The sequence below is a fragment of the Bombina bombina genome, chromosome 9 (genome assembly GCF_027579735.1).
Source record: "Bombina bombina isolate aBomBom1 chromosome 9, aBomBom1.pri, whole genome shotgun sequence".
Lineage (NCBI taxonomy): Eukaryota > Metazoa > Chordata > Amphibia > Anura > Bombinatoridae > Bombina > Bombina bombina.
In genome coordinates this window covers 188,257,153-188,274,112 of record NC_069507.1, presented here as the reverse complement: position 1 = coordinate 188,274,112, position 16,960 = coordinate 188,257,153, and the positions used below count along the sequence as shown (strand labels likewise).

Sequence of the window (16,960 nt, the reverse complement as noted above, 5' to 3'; positions counted from 1 at the left end):
CAGGAGGGACACTATAGGGGGCCTGGTGTGTACAAGGTACCCTGATCTTAAGCACTGCAAAATTATAAGAACAAAGTGAAAAACCTAAAGATGTTTGAATAATAAAATATATAAAGAACTGTGAGCTGGCTGCAATAAAGTGTATTGTGAAATGGAGAGGAAGAAGAATCAGTATATTGTTTGACTTGTGGAAGCAACCAGGAAAGATGCAGTCACCACTTGGCGGTTTTTCTGTGTATACAGATGTGGAAGAATGTTTAAAGGGATATCATACTATACTGATTGCTTTTTCTTGGGAGCCTTTTTGCTAAGATATGAGTATTGAAACATGCACTTTTTTTTTTTTCCCAGTATGGGAGCACGTTACTAGTGTGCACAAAAGTATAGTGCGCCAGGGACATCATGCACAGCATGACCAGGACTCCTCTCAAGAGTGCTGGTAATATGTGTTTATTGTGCTCCTGTATAAGCATCTGGATAGTGTACCCCCCACTTTCAGATGAAATGGGTTTTTATTGAAGGCTCAATACTTAGTAAAGCTACTTTTTATATTAAAGAACCAGTAAATACAGTATATTTGCATGATGCCAAGACAAAGCAATGACACTTAGTCTGAACTTCAAATGAGTAGTAGATGTATATTTCCACTCCCACTGCTTCATGTGACAGCCATCAGCCAATCATAAATGCATATAAGTATATTCTGTGAGTTCTTGCACATGCTCGGTATGAATTGTTGGCTCAAAACATGTAAATATAAAGACTCTGCACATTTTGTTAATGGAAGTAATTTGGAAAGTTGTTTAAAATTGCATATTCTATTTGAATCATTAAAGTTTAAAGGAACACAAGTCAAAATTAAACTTTCATTATTCAGATAGAGCATGCAATTTTAAGCAACTTTCCAATTTTCTTCCATTAACAAAATGTGCACAGTCTTTTTATATTTAAAGGGACACTGTACCCAAAAATTTTCTTTTGTAATTCAGAAAGAGCATGCAATTTTAAGCAACTTTCTAATTTACTACTATTATCAATTTTTCTTCGTTCTCTTGCTATCATTATTTGAAAAAGAAGGCATCTAAGCTTTTTTTTTTGGGTTCAGTACTCTGGACAGCACTTTTTTTATTGGAGGATGAATTTATCCACCAATCAGCAAGGACAACCCAGGTTGTTCACCAAAAATGGGCCGGCATCTAAACTTACATTCTTGCATTTCAAATAAAGATACCAAGAGAGAGAAGAAAATATGATAATAGGAGTAAATTAGAAAGTTGCTTAAAATTTCATGCTCAATCTGAATCACGAAAGAAAATTTTTGGGTACATTGTCCCTTTAAGCTTTTTGAGTCACCAGCTCCTACTGAGCATGTGCAAGAATTCACAGAATAATCATGTATGCATTTGTGATTGACTGATGGCTGTCACATGGTACGTGTATGCATTTGTGATTGGCTGATGGCTGTCAGATGGGGAGTGGAAATAGGCATAACTTTTAAAATTGTCCGAAAAAAAATCTACTCATTTGAAGTTCAGACTAAGTGCTATTGCATTGTCTTGATATCTTGCATTTGTTGATTATGCAAATCTACTGTGTTGACTGGTCCTTTAATTTTGACTTGTGTCCCTTTAACTTTTATGTATATTTATAGATCTGTGAAAAGGGACATTATTATTTCTCCTGTTAAGTGTGGTCAGTCCACGGGTCATCATTACTTCTGGGATATTAACTCCTCCCCAACAGGAAGTGCAAGAGGATCACCCAGCAGAGCTGCTATATAGCTCCTCCCCTCTACGTCACACCCAGTCATTCTCTTGCACCCAACTAATAGATAGGATGTGTGAGAGGACTGTGGTGATTATACTTAGTTTTTATATCTTCAATCAAAAGTTTGTTATTTTAAAACAGCAACGGAGTGTGTTGTTCCCTCTCAGGTAGAATTTGAAGAAGAATCTACCTGAGTTTTTTTGTATGATTTTAGCCGGCGTAGTTAAGATCATCTTGCTGTTCTCGGCCATCTGAGGAGTGAGGTAAACTTCAGATCAGGGGACAGCGGGCAGGTTCACCTGCAAAGAGGTATGTAGCAGCATATTATTTTCTGAGGAGACTGAGAAAATACTGCCAATACCGATATAATGTAAGTTCAGCCTTAAATGCAGTAGTAGCAACTGGTATCAGGCTGTCATGTATGTATATTTACACTTCAGTATTCTGGGGAATGGCACTTCACTGGGATAATACTGTATGCATAAGACTCTTAGCCTAACTTGCAGTGGGAACGACTAGCAACAGGCTTTCTAATGACATTTCATTTATTTGATGTTAAACGTTTTGCTGGCATGTTAAATCGTTTAATTATCTGAGGTACTGGGTGAAAAATTGTTTCTTTCATGTAATTAGCAAGAGTCCATGAGCTAGTGACGTATGGGATATACATTCCTACCAGGAGGGGCAAAGTTTCCCAAACCTTAAAATGCCTATAAATACACCCCTCACCACACCCACAATTCAGTTTTACAAACTTTGCCTCCGATGGAGGTGGTGAAGTAAGTTTGTGCTAGATTCTACGTTGATATGCGCTCCGCAGCAAGTTGGAGCCCGGTTTTCCTCTCAGCGTGCAGTGAATGTCAGAGGGATGTGAGGAGAGTATTGCCTATTTGAATGCAGTGACCTCCTTCTAAGGGGTCTATTTCATAGGTTCTCTGTTATCGGTCGTAGAGATTCATCTCTTACCTCCCTTTTCAGATCGACGATATACTCTTATATATACCATTACCTCTGCTGATTCTCGTTTCAGTACTGGTTTGGCTATCTGCTATATGTAGATGAGTGTCCTGGGGTAAGTAAGTCTTATTTTCTGTGACACTCCTAGCTATGGTTGGGCACTTTGTTTATAAAGTTCTAAATATATGTATTCAAACATTTATTTGCCTTGACTCAGAATGTTCAACTTTCCTTATTTTTCAGACAGTCAGTTTCATATTTGGGATAATGCATTTTAATTTAACATTTTTTACCTTAAAATTTGACTTTTTCCCTGTGGGCTGTTAGGCTCGCGGGGGCTGAAAATGCTTCATTTTATTGCGTCATTCTTGGGGCGGACTTTTTTGGCGCAAAAATTCTATTTCCGTTTCCGGCGTCATACGTGTCGCCGGAAGTTGCGTCATTCTTTGACGTTATTTTGCGCCAAAAATGTCGGCGTTCCGGATGTGGCGTCATTTTTGGCGCCAAAAAGCATTTAGGCGCCAAATAATGTGGGCGTCTTATTTGGCGCGAAAAAAATATGGGCGTCACTTTTGTCTCCACATTATTTAAGTCTCATTTTTTATTGCTTCTGGTTGCTAGAAGCTTGTTCTTTGGCATTTTTTCCCATTCCTGAAACTGTCATTTAAGGAATTTGATCAATTTTGCTTTATATGTTGTTTTTTTCTTTTACATATTGCAAGATGTTCCACGTTGCAACTGAGTCAGAAGTTACTTCAGGAAAGTCACTGCACAGTGCTGGAGCTACCAAGCTAAGTGTATCTGCTATAAACTTTTGGTATCTGTTTCTCCAGCTGTTATTTGTATTGCATGTCATGTCAAACTTATTAATGCAGATAAAATTTCCTTTAGTACTGTTACATTACCTGTTGCTGTTCCGTCAACATCTAATTTTCAGAGTGTTCCTGATAACATAAGAGATTTTATTTTTTAAATCCATTAAGAAGGCTATGTCTGTTATTTCTCCTTCTAGTATACATAAAAGTCTTTTAAAACTTCTCTTTTTTCAGATGAATTTTTAAATGAACATCATCATTCTGATACTGATAATGGTTCTTCTGGTTCAGAGGTTTCTGTCTCAGAGGTTGATGCTGATAAATCTTTGTATTTGTTCAAGATGGAATTTATTCGTTCTTTACTTAAAGAAGTGTTATTTGCATTAGAAATAGAGGATTCTGGTCCTCTTGATTCTAAATGTAAACGTTTAAATAAGGTTTTTAAATCTCCTGTAGTTATTCCAGAAGTGTTTTATCTCCCTGATGCTATTTCTGAAGTAATTTCCAGGGAATGGAATAATTTGGGTAATTTATTTACTCCTTCTAGACGTTTAAGCAAATTATATCCTGTGCCATCTGACAGATTAGAGTTTTTTTGAGACAAAAATCCCTAAGGTTATGGGGCTATCTCTACTCCTGCTAATGTACTACTATTCCTACGGCAGATAGTACTTCATTTAAGGATCCTTTAGATAGGAAAATTGAATCCTTTCTAAGAAAAGCTTACTTATGTTCAGGTAATCTTCTTAGACCTGCTATATTTTTAGCGGATGTTGCTGCAGCTTCAACTTTTTGATTAGAAGCTTTAGAGCAACAAGTAACAGATCATAATTTTATAGCATTATTATCATTCTATAACATGCTAATAATTTTATTGGTGATACCATCTTTTGATATCATTAGAGTTGATGTCAGGTATATGTCTCTAGCTATTTTAGCTAGAGAAGCTTTATGGATTAAACTTGGAATGCTGACGTGTCTTCTAAGTCATCTTTGCTTTCCCTTTCTTTCCAGGGTAAATAATCATTTTAGTTCCTTTCCTTACAAGGAACAAAAGCCTGATCCTTCATCCTCAGGAGCGGTATCAGTTTGGAAACTATTTCCAGTTTGGAATATATTCAAGCCTTATAGAAACCTATAGCCAGCTCCTAAGTACCTATGAAGGTGCGGCCCTTATTCCAGCTCAGCTGGTATGGGGCAGATTACGTTTTCTTCAAAGAAATTTGGATCAATTCCGTTCTTAATCTCTGGTTTCAGAAACATTGTTTCAGAAAGGTACAGAATTGGCTTCAAGTTAAGGCCTCCTGCTAAGAGATTCTTTTCTTTCCCGTGTCCCAGTTAACACAGCAAAGGCTCAGCATTTCTGTAATGTGTTTCAGATCTAGAGTTGGCTGGAGTATTTATGCCAGTTCCAGTTCTGGAACAGGGGCTGGGGTTTTATTTTATCTCTTCATTTGTACCAAAGAAGGTCAATTCCTTCAGACCAGTGCCGGATCTGTCATTATTGAATCGTTATGTTAGGATACCAACATTCAAGATGGTTACTGTAGGACTATCCTGCCTTTTGTTTAGCAAGGGCATTATATGTCTACTATAGATTTACAGGATGTGTATCTGCATATTCCGATTCATCCAGATCACTTTTAGTGTCTGAGATTCTTTTTTTAGACAAGCATTACCAGTTTTGTGGCTCTACCGTTTGGCCTAGCCTCAGTTCCAAGAATTTTTTTCAAAGGTTCTCGGTGCCCCTTTTTTCTGTAATCAGAGAATAGGGTTTTGGTATTTCCTTATTTGGACGATATCTTGGTACTTGCTCAGTCTTTACATTTAGCAGAATCTCATACGAATCGACTTGTGTTGTTTCTTCAATTTCATGGTTGGAGGATCAATTTACCATTCAGTTCATTGATTCCTCAGACAAGGGTAACCTTTTTAGGTTTTTGTACATAAATTCAGTGTCTATGACTCTGTCCTTGTCAGACAAGAGAAGTTTAACATTGATGTCAGCTTGTCAAAACCTTCAGTCACAATCATTCCCTTTGGTAGCCTTATGCATGGAAATGTTGGGTCTTAGGACTGCCGCATCAGATGCGATCTCCTTTGCTCGTTTTCACATGCGACCTCTTCAGCTCTGTATGCTGACCTAATGGTGCAGGGATTACTCAAAGATATCTCAATTAATATCTTTAAACCGATTTTACAACACTCTCTGACATGGTGGACAGATCACCATCGTTTAGTTCAGGGGGCTTCTTTGTTCTTCCGACCTGGACTATAATCTCAACAGATGCAAGTCTTACAGGTTGGGGAGCTGTGTGGGGGTATCTGACGGCACAAGGGGTTTGGGAATCTCAGGTGGTGAGATTTCCGATCAATATTTTGGAACTCCGTGCAATTTTCAGAGCTCTTCAGTCTTGGCCTCTTCTCAAGAGAGAGTTGTTCATTTGTTTTCAGATAGACAATGTCACAACTGTGGCATACATCAATCATCAAGGAGGGACTCACAGTCCTCTGGCTATGAAAGAAGTATCTCGAATTTTGGTTTGGGCGGAGTCCAGCTCCTGTCTAGTTTCTGTGGTTCATATCCCAGGTATGGACAATTGGAAAGCGGATTATCTCAGTCGCCAAACGTTGCATCCGGGCGAATGGTCTCTTCACCCAGAGGTATTTCTTCAGATTGTTCAAATGTGGGAACTTCCAGAAATAGATCTGATGGCTTCTCATCTAAACAAGAAACTTCCCAGGTATCTGTCCAGATCCCGGGATCCTCAGGCGGAGGCAGTGGATGCATTATCACTTCCTTGGAAGTATCATCCTGCCTATATCTTTCCGCCTCTAGTTCTTCTTCCAAGAGTAATCTCCAAGATTCTGAAGGAATGCTCGTTTGTTCTGCTGGTAGCTCCGGCATGGCCTCACAGGTTTTGGTATGCGGATCTTGTCCGGATGGCCTCTTGCCAACCGTGGACTCTTCCGTTAAGACCAGACCTTTTGTCTCAAGGTCCTTTTTTCCATCAGGATCTGAAATCCTTAAATTTAAAGGTATGGAGATTGAACGCTTGATTCTTGGTCAAAGAGGTTTCTCTGACTCTGTGATTAATACTATGTTACAGGCTCGTAAATCTGTATCCAGAGAGATATATTATAGAGTCTGGAAGACTTATATTTCTTGGTGTCTTTCTCATCATTTTTCTTGGCATTCTTTTAGAATACCGAGAATTTTACAGTTTCTTCAGGATGGTTTAGATAAGGGTTTGTCCGCAAGTTCCTTGAAAGGTCAAATCTCTGCTCTTTCTGTTCTTTTTCACAGACAGATTGCTATTCTTCCTGATATTCATTGTTTTGTACAAGCTTTGGTTCGTATAAAGCCTGTCATTAAGTCAATTTCTCCTCCTTGGAGTTTGAATTTGGTTCTGGGGGCTCTTCAAGCTCCTCCATTTGAACCTATGCATTCATTGGATATTAAATTACTTTCTTGGAAAGTTTTGTTCCTTTTGGCCATCTCTTCTGCCAGAAGAGTTTCTGAATTATCTGCTCTTTCTTGTGAGTCTCCTTTTCTGATTTTTCATCAGGATAAGGCGGTGTTGCGAACTTCTTTTGAATTTTTACCTAAGTTGTGAATTTCAACAACATTAGTAGAGACATTGTGGTTCCTTCATTATGTCTTAATCCTAAGAATTCTAAGGAGAAATCATTGCATTCTTTGGATGTTATTAGAGCTTTGAAATATTATGTTGAAGCTACTAAGTCTTTCCGAAAGACTTCAAGTTTATTTGTTATCTTTTCCGGTTTTAGAAAGGCCAGAAAACTTCTGCCATTTCTTTGGCATCTTGGTTGAAATCTTTAATTCATCTTGCCTATGTTGAGTCGGGTAAGACTCCGCCTCATAGGATTACAGCTCATTCTACTAGGTCAGTTTCTATTTCCTGGGCGTTTAGGAATGAAGCTTCGGTTGATCAGATTTGCAAAGCGGCAACTTGGTCCTCTTTGCATACTTTTACCAAATTCTACCATTTTGTTGTATTTTCTTCTTCTGAAGCAGTTTTTGGTAGAAAAGTACTTCAGGCAGCATTTTCAGTTTGAATCTTCTGCTTATGTTTTTTCATTAAACTTTATTTTGGGTGTGGATTATTTTCAGCAGGAATTGGCTGTCTTTATTTTATCCCTCCCTCTCTAGTGACTCTTGTGTGGAAAGATCCACATCTTGGGTAGTCATTATCCCATACGTCACTAGCTCATGGACTCTTGCTAATTACATGAAAGAAAACATAATTTATGTAAGAACTTACCTGATAAATTCATTTCTTTCATATTAGCAAGAGTCCATGAGGCCCGCCCTTTTTTTGTGGTGGTTATGATTTTTTTGTATAAAGCACAATTATTCCAATTCCTTATTTTTTATGCTTTCGCACTTTTTTCTTATCACCCCACTTCTTGGCTATTCGTTAAACTGAATTGTGGGTGTGGTGAGGGGTGTATTTATAGGCATTTTAAGGTTTGGGAAACTTTGCCCCTCCTGGTAGGAATGTATATCCCATACGTCACTAGCTCATGGACTCTTGCTAATATGAAAGAAATGAATTTATCAGGTAAGTTCTTACATAAATTATGTTTTTGGGCATTGTTTTTTTCCACTTGGCGGTCGTTTTATTTAATTTAAGACAGTTTACTGACCTTCCTCACTGTTGTGTGTGAGGGGGAGGGGCCTATTTTGGCGCTTTTGCTACGCATCAGAAAATTCAGTCACAAGCCTGTTTTCTTCCCTGCATGATCCGGTTCGTCTCTACAGAGCTCAGGGGTCTTCAAAAGTTATTTTGAGGGAGGTAATCACTCACAGCAGACCTGTGAGATTGTGCTTGACTGTGATAAAAAACGTTATATTCTGTACATTTTTTCTGCTATTTAAGGGTTAGTTATCCATTACCAATGGGGGCAATCCTTTGCTAAATTGTGTTTTTACCGGAAAGAATTTGATGTTATAGTTTCTCCGGTTTATTGTTTTCTCAACTGTCATAACTTTTTTTTTTCTGTGCTTCTTAAAGGCACAGTACGTTTTTCATATTTTTTGTAAATTGCTTTGAAAAGTATTTCCAAGTTGCTAGTTTAATTGCTAGTGTGTTAAACATGTCTGACTCAGAGGAATATCTCTGTGCTATATGTGCTAAAGCCAAAGTGGAGCCCAATAGAAATTTATGTACTAATTGCATTGATGCTACTTTAAATAAAAGTCAATCTGTACAAATTGAACATCATTCACCAAACAACGAGGGGAGAGTTATGCCGACTAACTCGTCTTAAAAATGATTTTGTCAGAAATATTCTATGGACTTTTGAAGACATCCATATGTTGGTAGGCTCTAACATGCCTATATTTGGAGGGGGGCGGTACCCAGCTGTAAGCTTGCGTCTCAGGTGAGCAAGTAAAACTGTAATTTCTTTGTATCGCATCATCACAGTTTTAACTTTAATCAGCATGCTAAGCACAATTGTTTTTCAGTTGCCAAGCTCCACCCACCACTTGCCATATTTGGATAATTCAGTCTGGACATGTCACTGGTCTAGGCTAGCCACTTTCAGACTTATGTTATAGGCTAAAGGCATTAAAAAAAAATTCCAAAGTTGTTTTGCTGAACATAATTAAGGGCCACTAAAGGCAAAATTAAAGCTTCATGATTCAGACAAAACATAAAATGTAAAAAAACTTTGCAATATACTTCCATTATCAAAGCGTGCACATTCTTTTTATATTCACACGTTCTGAGGTTTCAGCTTCTACTGAGCATGTGCAAAAGTGCACCGTGTATATATATATATATATATATATATATATATATATATATATATATATATATACATTTTGTGATTGGCTGATGGCTGTCACATGATATGGGGAGGAAAAACTGGATTAATTTGCCATAAAATATTCTACTGCTTATTTTAAATTCATACTAAGTGCAATTGCATTGTCTTTATATTGTGTATGTGTCAATTATTCTGTGTATTTGTCAATTATTTAATGCTGTTGTATTAAGTGGTTTTTAAAACAGCAAAAAAATGCAATATTTTGCACTCAACTGATTGATACCAGCACACGCAGAGCATGCTTCCATAGGCTCCAATGGGAGCCGTGTTCTCATGCCTTGTCTCACTAGCGCAGCTAAGGATGTGTCGTGCAGCAAATTGTAAATATATAAGCATATGCATATTTACTGAGAACACACAGTTCCCATAGACTGCTATGTAAAGGCAGTTTTCAGTGCTGTTTTTTTTTCTAACACCTGCCAAGTTTAAACCCTCATAACTGCTTATTGCAGTTCTTTTAAAATAAGATGCTGGTGTGTTAGAAATTCTTAAGTGGTCAACATTGTTAGGCAGGAGGGACACTATAGGGGGCCTGGTGTGTACAAGGTACCCAGATCTTAAGCACTGCAAAATTATAAGAACAAAGTGAAAAACCTAAAGATGTTTGAATAATAAAATATATAAAGAACTGTGAGCTGGCTGCAATAAAGTGTATTGTGAAATGGAGAGGAAGAAGAATCAGTATATTGTTTGACTTGTGGAAGCAACCAGGAAAGATGCAGTCACCACTTGGCGGTTTTTCTGTGTATACAGATGTGGAAGAATGTTTAAAGGGATATCATACTATACTGATTGCTTTTTCTTGGGAGCCTTTTTGCTAAGATATGAGTATTGAAACATGCACTTTTTTTTTTTTCCCAGTATGGGAGCACGTTACTAGTGTGCACAAAAGTATAGTGCGCCAGGGACATCATGCACAGCATGACCAGGACTCCTCTCAAGAGTGCTGGTAATATGTGTTTATTATGCTCCTGTATAAGCATCTGGATAGTGTACCCCCCACTTCCAGATGAAATGGGTTTTTATTGAAGGCTCAATACTTAGTAAAGCTACTTTTTATATTAAAGAACCAGTAAATACAGTATATTTGCATGATGCCAAGACAAAGCAATGACACTTAGTCTGAACTTCAAATGAGTAGTAGATGTATATTTCCACTCCCACTGCTTCATGTGACAGCCATCAGCCAATCATAAATGCATATAAGTATATTCTGTGAGTTCTTGCACATGCTCGGTATGAATTGTTGGCTCAAAACATGTAAATATAAAGACTCTGCACATTTTGTTAATGGAAGTAATTTGGAAAGTTGTTTAAAATTGCATATTCTATTTGAATCATTAAAGTTTAAAGGAACACAAGTCAAAATTAAACTTTCATTATTCAGATAGAGCATGCAATTTTAAGCAACTTTCCAATTTTCTTCCATTAACAAAATGTGCACAGTCTTTTTATATTTAAAGGGACACTGTACCCAAAAATTTTCTTTTGTAATTCAGAAAGAGCATGCAATTTTAAGCAACTTTCTAATTTACTACTATTATCAATTTTTCTTCGTTCTCTTGCTATCATTATTTGAAAAAGAAGGCATCTAAGCTTTTTTTTTTGGGTTCAGTACTCTGGACAGCACTTTTTTTATTGGAGGATGAATTTATCCACCAATCAGCAAGGACAACCCAGGTTGTTCACCAAAAATGGGCCGGCATCTAAACTTACATTCTTGCATTTCAAATAAAGATACCAAGAGAGAGAAGAAAATATGATAATAGGAGTAAATTAGAAAGTTGCTTAAAATTTCATGCTCAATCTGAATCACGAAAGAAAATTTTTGGGTACATTGTCCCTTTAAGCTTTTTGAGTCACCAGCTCCTACTGAGCATGTGCAAGAATTCACAGAATAATCATGTATGCATTTGTGATTGACTGATGGCTGTCACATGGTACGTGTATGCATTTGTGATTGGCTGATGGCTGTCAGATGGGGAGTGGAAATAGGCATAACTTTTAAAATTGTCCGAAAAAAAATCTACTCATTTGAAGTTCAGACTAAGTGCTATTGCATTGTCTTGATATCTTGCATTTGTTGATTATGCAAATCTACTGTGTTGACTGGTCCTTTAATTTTGACTTGTGTCCCTTTAACTTTTATGTATATTTATAGATCTGTGAAAAGGGACATTATTATTTCTCCTGTTAAGTGTGGTCAGTCCACGGGTCATCATTACTTCTGGGATATTAACTCCTCCCCAACAGGAAGTGCAACAGGATCACCCAGCAGAGCTGCTATATAGCTCCTCCCCTCTACGTCACACCCAGTCATTCTCTTGCACCCAACTAATAGATAGGATGTGTGAGAGGACTGTGGTGATTATACTTAGTTTTTATATCTTCAATCAAAAGTTTGTTATTTTAAAACAGCAACGGAGTGTGTTGTTCCCTCTCAGGTAGAATTTGAAGAAGAATCTACCTGAGTTTTTTTGTATGATTTTAGCCGGCGTAGTTAAGATCATCTTGCTGTTCTCAGCCATCTGAGGAGTGAGGTAAACTTCAGATCAGGGGACAGCGGGCAGGTTCACCTGCAAAGAGGTATGTAGCAGCATATTATTTTCTGAGGAGACTGAGAAAATACTGCCAATACCGATATAATGTAAGTTCAGCCTTAAATGCAGTAGTAGCAACTGGTATCAGGCTGTCATGTATGTATATTTACACTTCAGTATTCTGGGGAATGGCACTTCACTGGGATAATACTGTATGCATAAGACTCTTAGCCTAACTTGCAGTGGGAACGACTAGCAACAGGCTTTCTAATGACATTTCATTTATTTGATGTTAAACGTTTTGCTGGCATGTTAAATCGTTTAATTATCTGAGGTACTGGGTGAAAAATTGTTTTGGGCATTGTTTTTTTCCACTTGGCGGTCGTTTTATTTAATTTAAGACAGTTTACTGACCTTCCTCACTGTTGTGTGTGAGGGGGAGGGGCCTATTTTGGCGCTTTTGCTACGCATCAGAAAATTCAGTCACAAGCCTGTTTTCTTCCCTGCATGATCCGGTTCGTCTCTACAGAGCTCAGGGGTCTTCAAAAGTTATTTTGAGGGAGGTAATCACTCACAGCAGACCTGTGAGATTGTGCTTGACTGTGATAAAAAACGTTATATTCTGTACATTTTTTCTGCTATTTAAGGGTTAGTTATCCATTACCAATGGGGGCAATCCTTTGCTAAATTGTGTTTTTACCGGAAAGAATTTGATGTTATAGTTTCTCCGGTTTATTGTTTTCTCAACTGTCATAACTTTTTTTTTCTGTGCTTCTTAAAGGCACAGTACGTTTTTCATATTTTTTGTAAATTGCTTTGAAAAGTATTTCCAAGTTGCTAGTTTAATTGCTAGTGTGTTAAACATGTCTGACTCAGAGGAATATCTCTGTGCTATATGTGCTAAAGCCAAAGTGGAGCCCAATAGAAATTTATGTACTAATTGCATTGATGCTACTTTAAATAAAAGTCAATCTGTACAAATTGAACATCATTCACCAAACAACGAGGGGAGAGTTATGCCGACTAACTCGCCTCACGTGTCAGTACCTGCATCTCCCGCTCGGGAGGTGCGTGATATTGTAGCGCCGAGTACTTCAGGGCGGCCATTACAAATCACATTACAGGACATGGCTAATGTTATGACTGAAGTTTTGTCTAAATTACCAGAACTTAGAGGTAAGCGTGATCACTCTGGGATGAGAACAGAGTGCGCTGATAATATTAGGGCCATGTCAGATACTGCGTCACAGTATGCAGAACATGAGGACGGAGAGCTTCATTCTGCAGGTGACGGTTCTGATCCCAATAGAGTGGATTCAGACATTTCTAATTTTAAGTTTAAGCTCGAAAACCTCCGTGTATTGTTAGGGGAGGTATTAGCAGCTCTGAATGATTGTAACACCGTTGCAATTCCAGAGAAATTATGTAGGCTGGATAGATACTATGCGGTACCGGCGAGTACTGACGTATTTCCTATACCTAAGAGGCTTACAGAGATAATTACTAAGGAGTGGGATAGGCCCGGTGTACCCTTTTCCCCCCCTCCTGTATTTAGAAAAATGTTTCCAATAGACACCACCACACGGGACTTATGGCAGACGGTCCCTAAGGTGGAGGGAGCGGTTTCTACTCTGGCTAAGCGTACCACTATCCCGGTGGAGGATAGCTGTGCCTTTTCAGATCCAATGGATAAAAAATTAGAGGGTTACCTTAAGAAAATGTTTGTTCAACAAGGTTTTATATTGCAACCCCTTGCATGTATTGCGTCTGTCACGGCCGCGGCCGCTTTTTGGTCCGAGTCCCTGGAAGAGGCTCTTGACTCAATAACTATAGATGAGATTTCAAACAAGCTTAAGACACTTAAGCTAGCTAATTCATTTATTTCGGATGCCGTAGTACATTTAACTAAACTTACGGCTAAGAATTCCGGATTCGCCATTCAGGCACGCAGAGCACTGTGGCTAAAATCCTGGTCAGCTGACGTTACTTCTAAATCTAAATTACTTAACATACCTTTCAAAGGGCAGACCTTATTCGGGCCCGGGTTGAAAGAAATTATCGCTGACATTACAGGAGGTAAAGGCCATGCCCTGCCTCAAGACAGAGCCAAACCTAAGGCTAGACAGTCTAATTTTCGTTCCTTTCGTAATTTCAAGGCAGGAGCAGCATCAACTTCCTCTGCACCAAAACAGGAAGGAGCTGTTGCTCGCTACAAACAAGGCTGGAGACCTAACCAGCCCTGGAACAAGGGCAAGCAGGCCAGGAAACCTGCTGCTGCCCCTAAGACAGCATGAAGTGAGGGCCCCCGATCCGGGAACGGATCTAGTGGGGGGCAGACTTTCCCTCTTCGCCCAGGCTTGGGCAAGAGATGTCCAGGATCCCTGGGCCTTAGAGATCATATCTCAGGGATATCTTCTGGACTTCAAATCCTCTCCCCCAAAAGGGAGATTTCATCTGTCAAGGTTGTCAACAAACCAAATAAAGAAAGAGGCGTTTCTACGCTGTGTACAAGATCTTTTACTAATGGGAGTGATCCATCCGGTTCCGCGGTCGGAACACGGACAGGGGTTTTACTCAAATCTGTTTGTGGTTCCCAAAAAAGAGGGAACCTTCAGGCCAATCTTGGATTTAAAGATCCTAAACAAATTCCTAAGAGTTCCATCGTTCAAAATGGAGACTATTCGGACAATCCTACCCATGATCCAAAAGGATCAGTACATGACCACAGTGGATTTAAAGGATGCTTACCTTCACATACCGATTCACAAGGATCATTACCGGTATCTAAGGTTTGCCTTCCTAGACAGGCATTACCAGTTTGTAGCTCTTCCATTCGGATTGGCTACGGCTCCAAGAATCTTCACAAAGGTTCTGGGTGCTCTTCTGGCGGTACTAAGACCGCGAGGAATTTCGGTAGCTCTGTACCTAGACGACATTCTGATACAAGCTTCAAGCTTTCAAACTGCCAAGTCTCATACAGAGTTAGTACTGGCATTTCTAAGGTCGCATGGATGGAAGGTGAACGAAAAGAAGAGTTCTCTCTTTCCACTCACAAGAGTTCCCTTCTTGGGGACTCTTATAGATTCTGTAGAAATGAAGATCTACCTGACAGAAGACAGGTTAACAAAGCTTCAAAATGCATGCCGTGTCCTTCATTCCATTCAACACCCGTCAGTGGCTCAATGCATGGAGGTGATCGGCTTAATGGTAGCGGCAATGGACATAGTACCCTTTGCACGCCTACATCTCAGACCGCTGCAATTGTGCATGCTAAGTCAGTGGAATGGGGATTACTCAGACTTGTCCCCTACTCTGAATCTGGATCAAGAGACCAGAAATTCTCTTCTATGGTGGCTTTCTCGGCCACATCTGTCCAGGGGGATGCCATTCAGCAGGCCAGATTGGACAATTGTAACAACAGACGCCAGCCTACTAGGTTGGGGCGCTGTCTGGAATTCTCTGAAGGCTCAGGGACCATGGACTCAGGAGGAGAGTCTCCTGCCAATAAACATTCTGGAATTGAGAGCAGTTCTCAATGCCCTTCTGGCTTGGCCCCAGTTAACAACTCGGGGGTTCATCAGGTTTCAGTCGGACAACATCACGACTGTAGCTTACATCAACCATCAAGGAGGGACAAGAAGCTCCCTAGCAATGATGGAAGTATCAAAGATAATTCGCTGGGCAGAGTCTCACTCTTGCCACCTGTCAGCAATCCACATCCCGGGAGTGGAGAACTGGGAGGCGGATTTCCTAAGTCGTCAGACTTTTCATCCGGGGGAGTGGGAACTTCATCCGGAGGTCTTTGCCCAAATACTTCGACGTTGGGGCAAACCAGAGATAGATCTCATGGCGTCTCGACAGAACGCCAAGCTTCCTTGTTACGGGTCCAGATCCAGGGATCCGGGAGCGGTTCTGATAGATGCTTTGACAGCACCTTGGACCTATGTGTTTCCACCCTTCCCGATGCTTCCTCGATTGATTGCCAGAATCAAACAGGAGAGAGCATCAGTGATTCTAATAGCGCCTGCGTGGCCACGCAGGACTTGGTATGCAGATCTAGTGGACATGTCATCCTGTCCACCTTGGTCTCTGCCTCTGAGACATGACCTTCTGATCCAGGGTCCCTTCAAACATCAAAATCTAATTTCTCTGAAGCTGACTGCTTGGAAATTGAACGCTTGATTTTATCAAAACGTGGTTTTTCTGAGTCAGTAATTGATACCTTAATACAGGCTAGGAAGCCTGTTACCAGAAAGATTTACCATAAAATATGGCGTAAATACTTATATTGGTGCAAATCCAAAAGTTACTCATGGAGTAAGGTTAGGATTCCTAGGATATTGTCCTTTCTACAAGAAGGTTTAGAAAAGGGTTTATCCGCTAGTTCCTTAAAGGGACAGATTTCAGCTCTGTCCATTCTTTTACACAAACGTCTGTCAGAGGTTCCAGACGTTCAGGCTTTTTGTCAGGCTTTGGCCAGGATTAAGCCTGTGTTTAAAACTGTTGCTCCACCATGGAGTTTGAACTTAGTTCTTAATGTTTTACAGGGTGTTCCGTTTGAACCCCTTCATTCCATTGATATCAAATTGTTATCTTGGAAAGTTCTGTTTTTAATGGCTATTTCCTCGGCTCGAAGAGTCTCTGAGTTATCTGCCTTACATTGTGATTCTCCTTATCTGATTTTTCATTCAGACAAGGTAGTTCTGCGTACTAAACCTGGGTTCTTACCTAAGGTGGTCACTAACAGGAATATCAATCAAGAGATTGTTGTTCCATCTTTGTGTCTTAATCCTTCTTCGAAGAAGGAACGTCTTCTACACAATCTAGATGTAGTCCGTGCCCTGAAATTTTATTTACAGGCAACTAAAGATTTTCGACAAACGTCTTCCCTGTTTGTCGTTTATTCTGGTCAGAGGAGAGGTCAAAAAGCTTCTGCTACCTCTCTCTCTTTTTGGCTTCGTAGCATAATACGCTTAGCGTATGAGACTGCTGGGCAGCAGCCTCCTGAAAGAATTACAGCTC

The 16,960-nt window shown here is 39.5% G+C and overlaps 1 protein-coding gene across 1 annotated transcript in view; it reads left to right on the top strand.

Moving 5' to 3' along the window:
- The window catches only part of EDRF1 (erythroid differentiation regulatory factor 1), a 287,034-nt gene that overhangs the window by 30,885 nt on the left and 239,189 nt on the right, over positions 1-16,960 (top strand). The gene's annotated exons all lie outside the window — the stretch shown is intronic.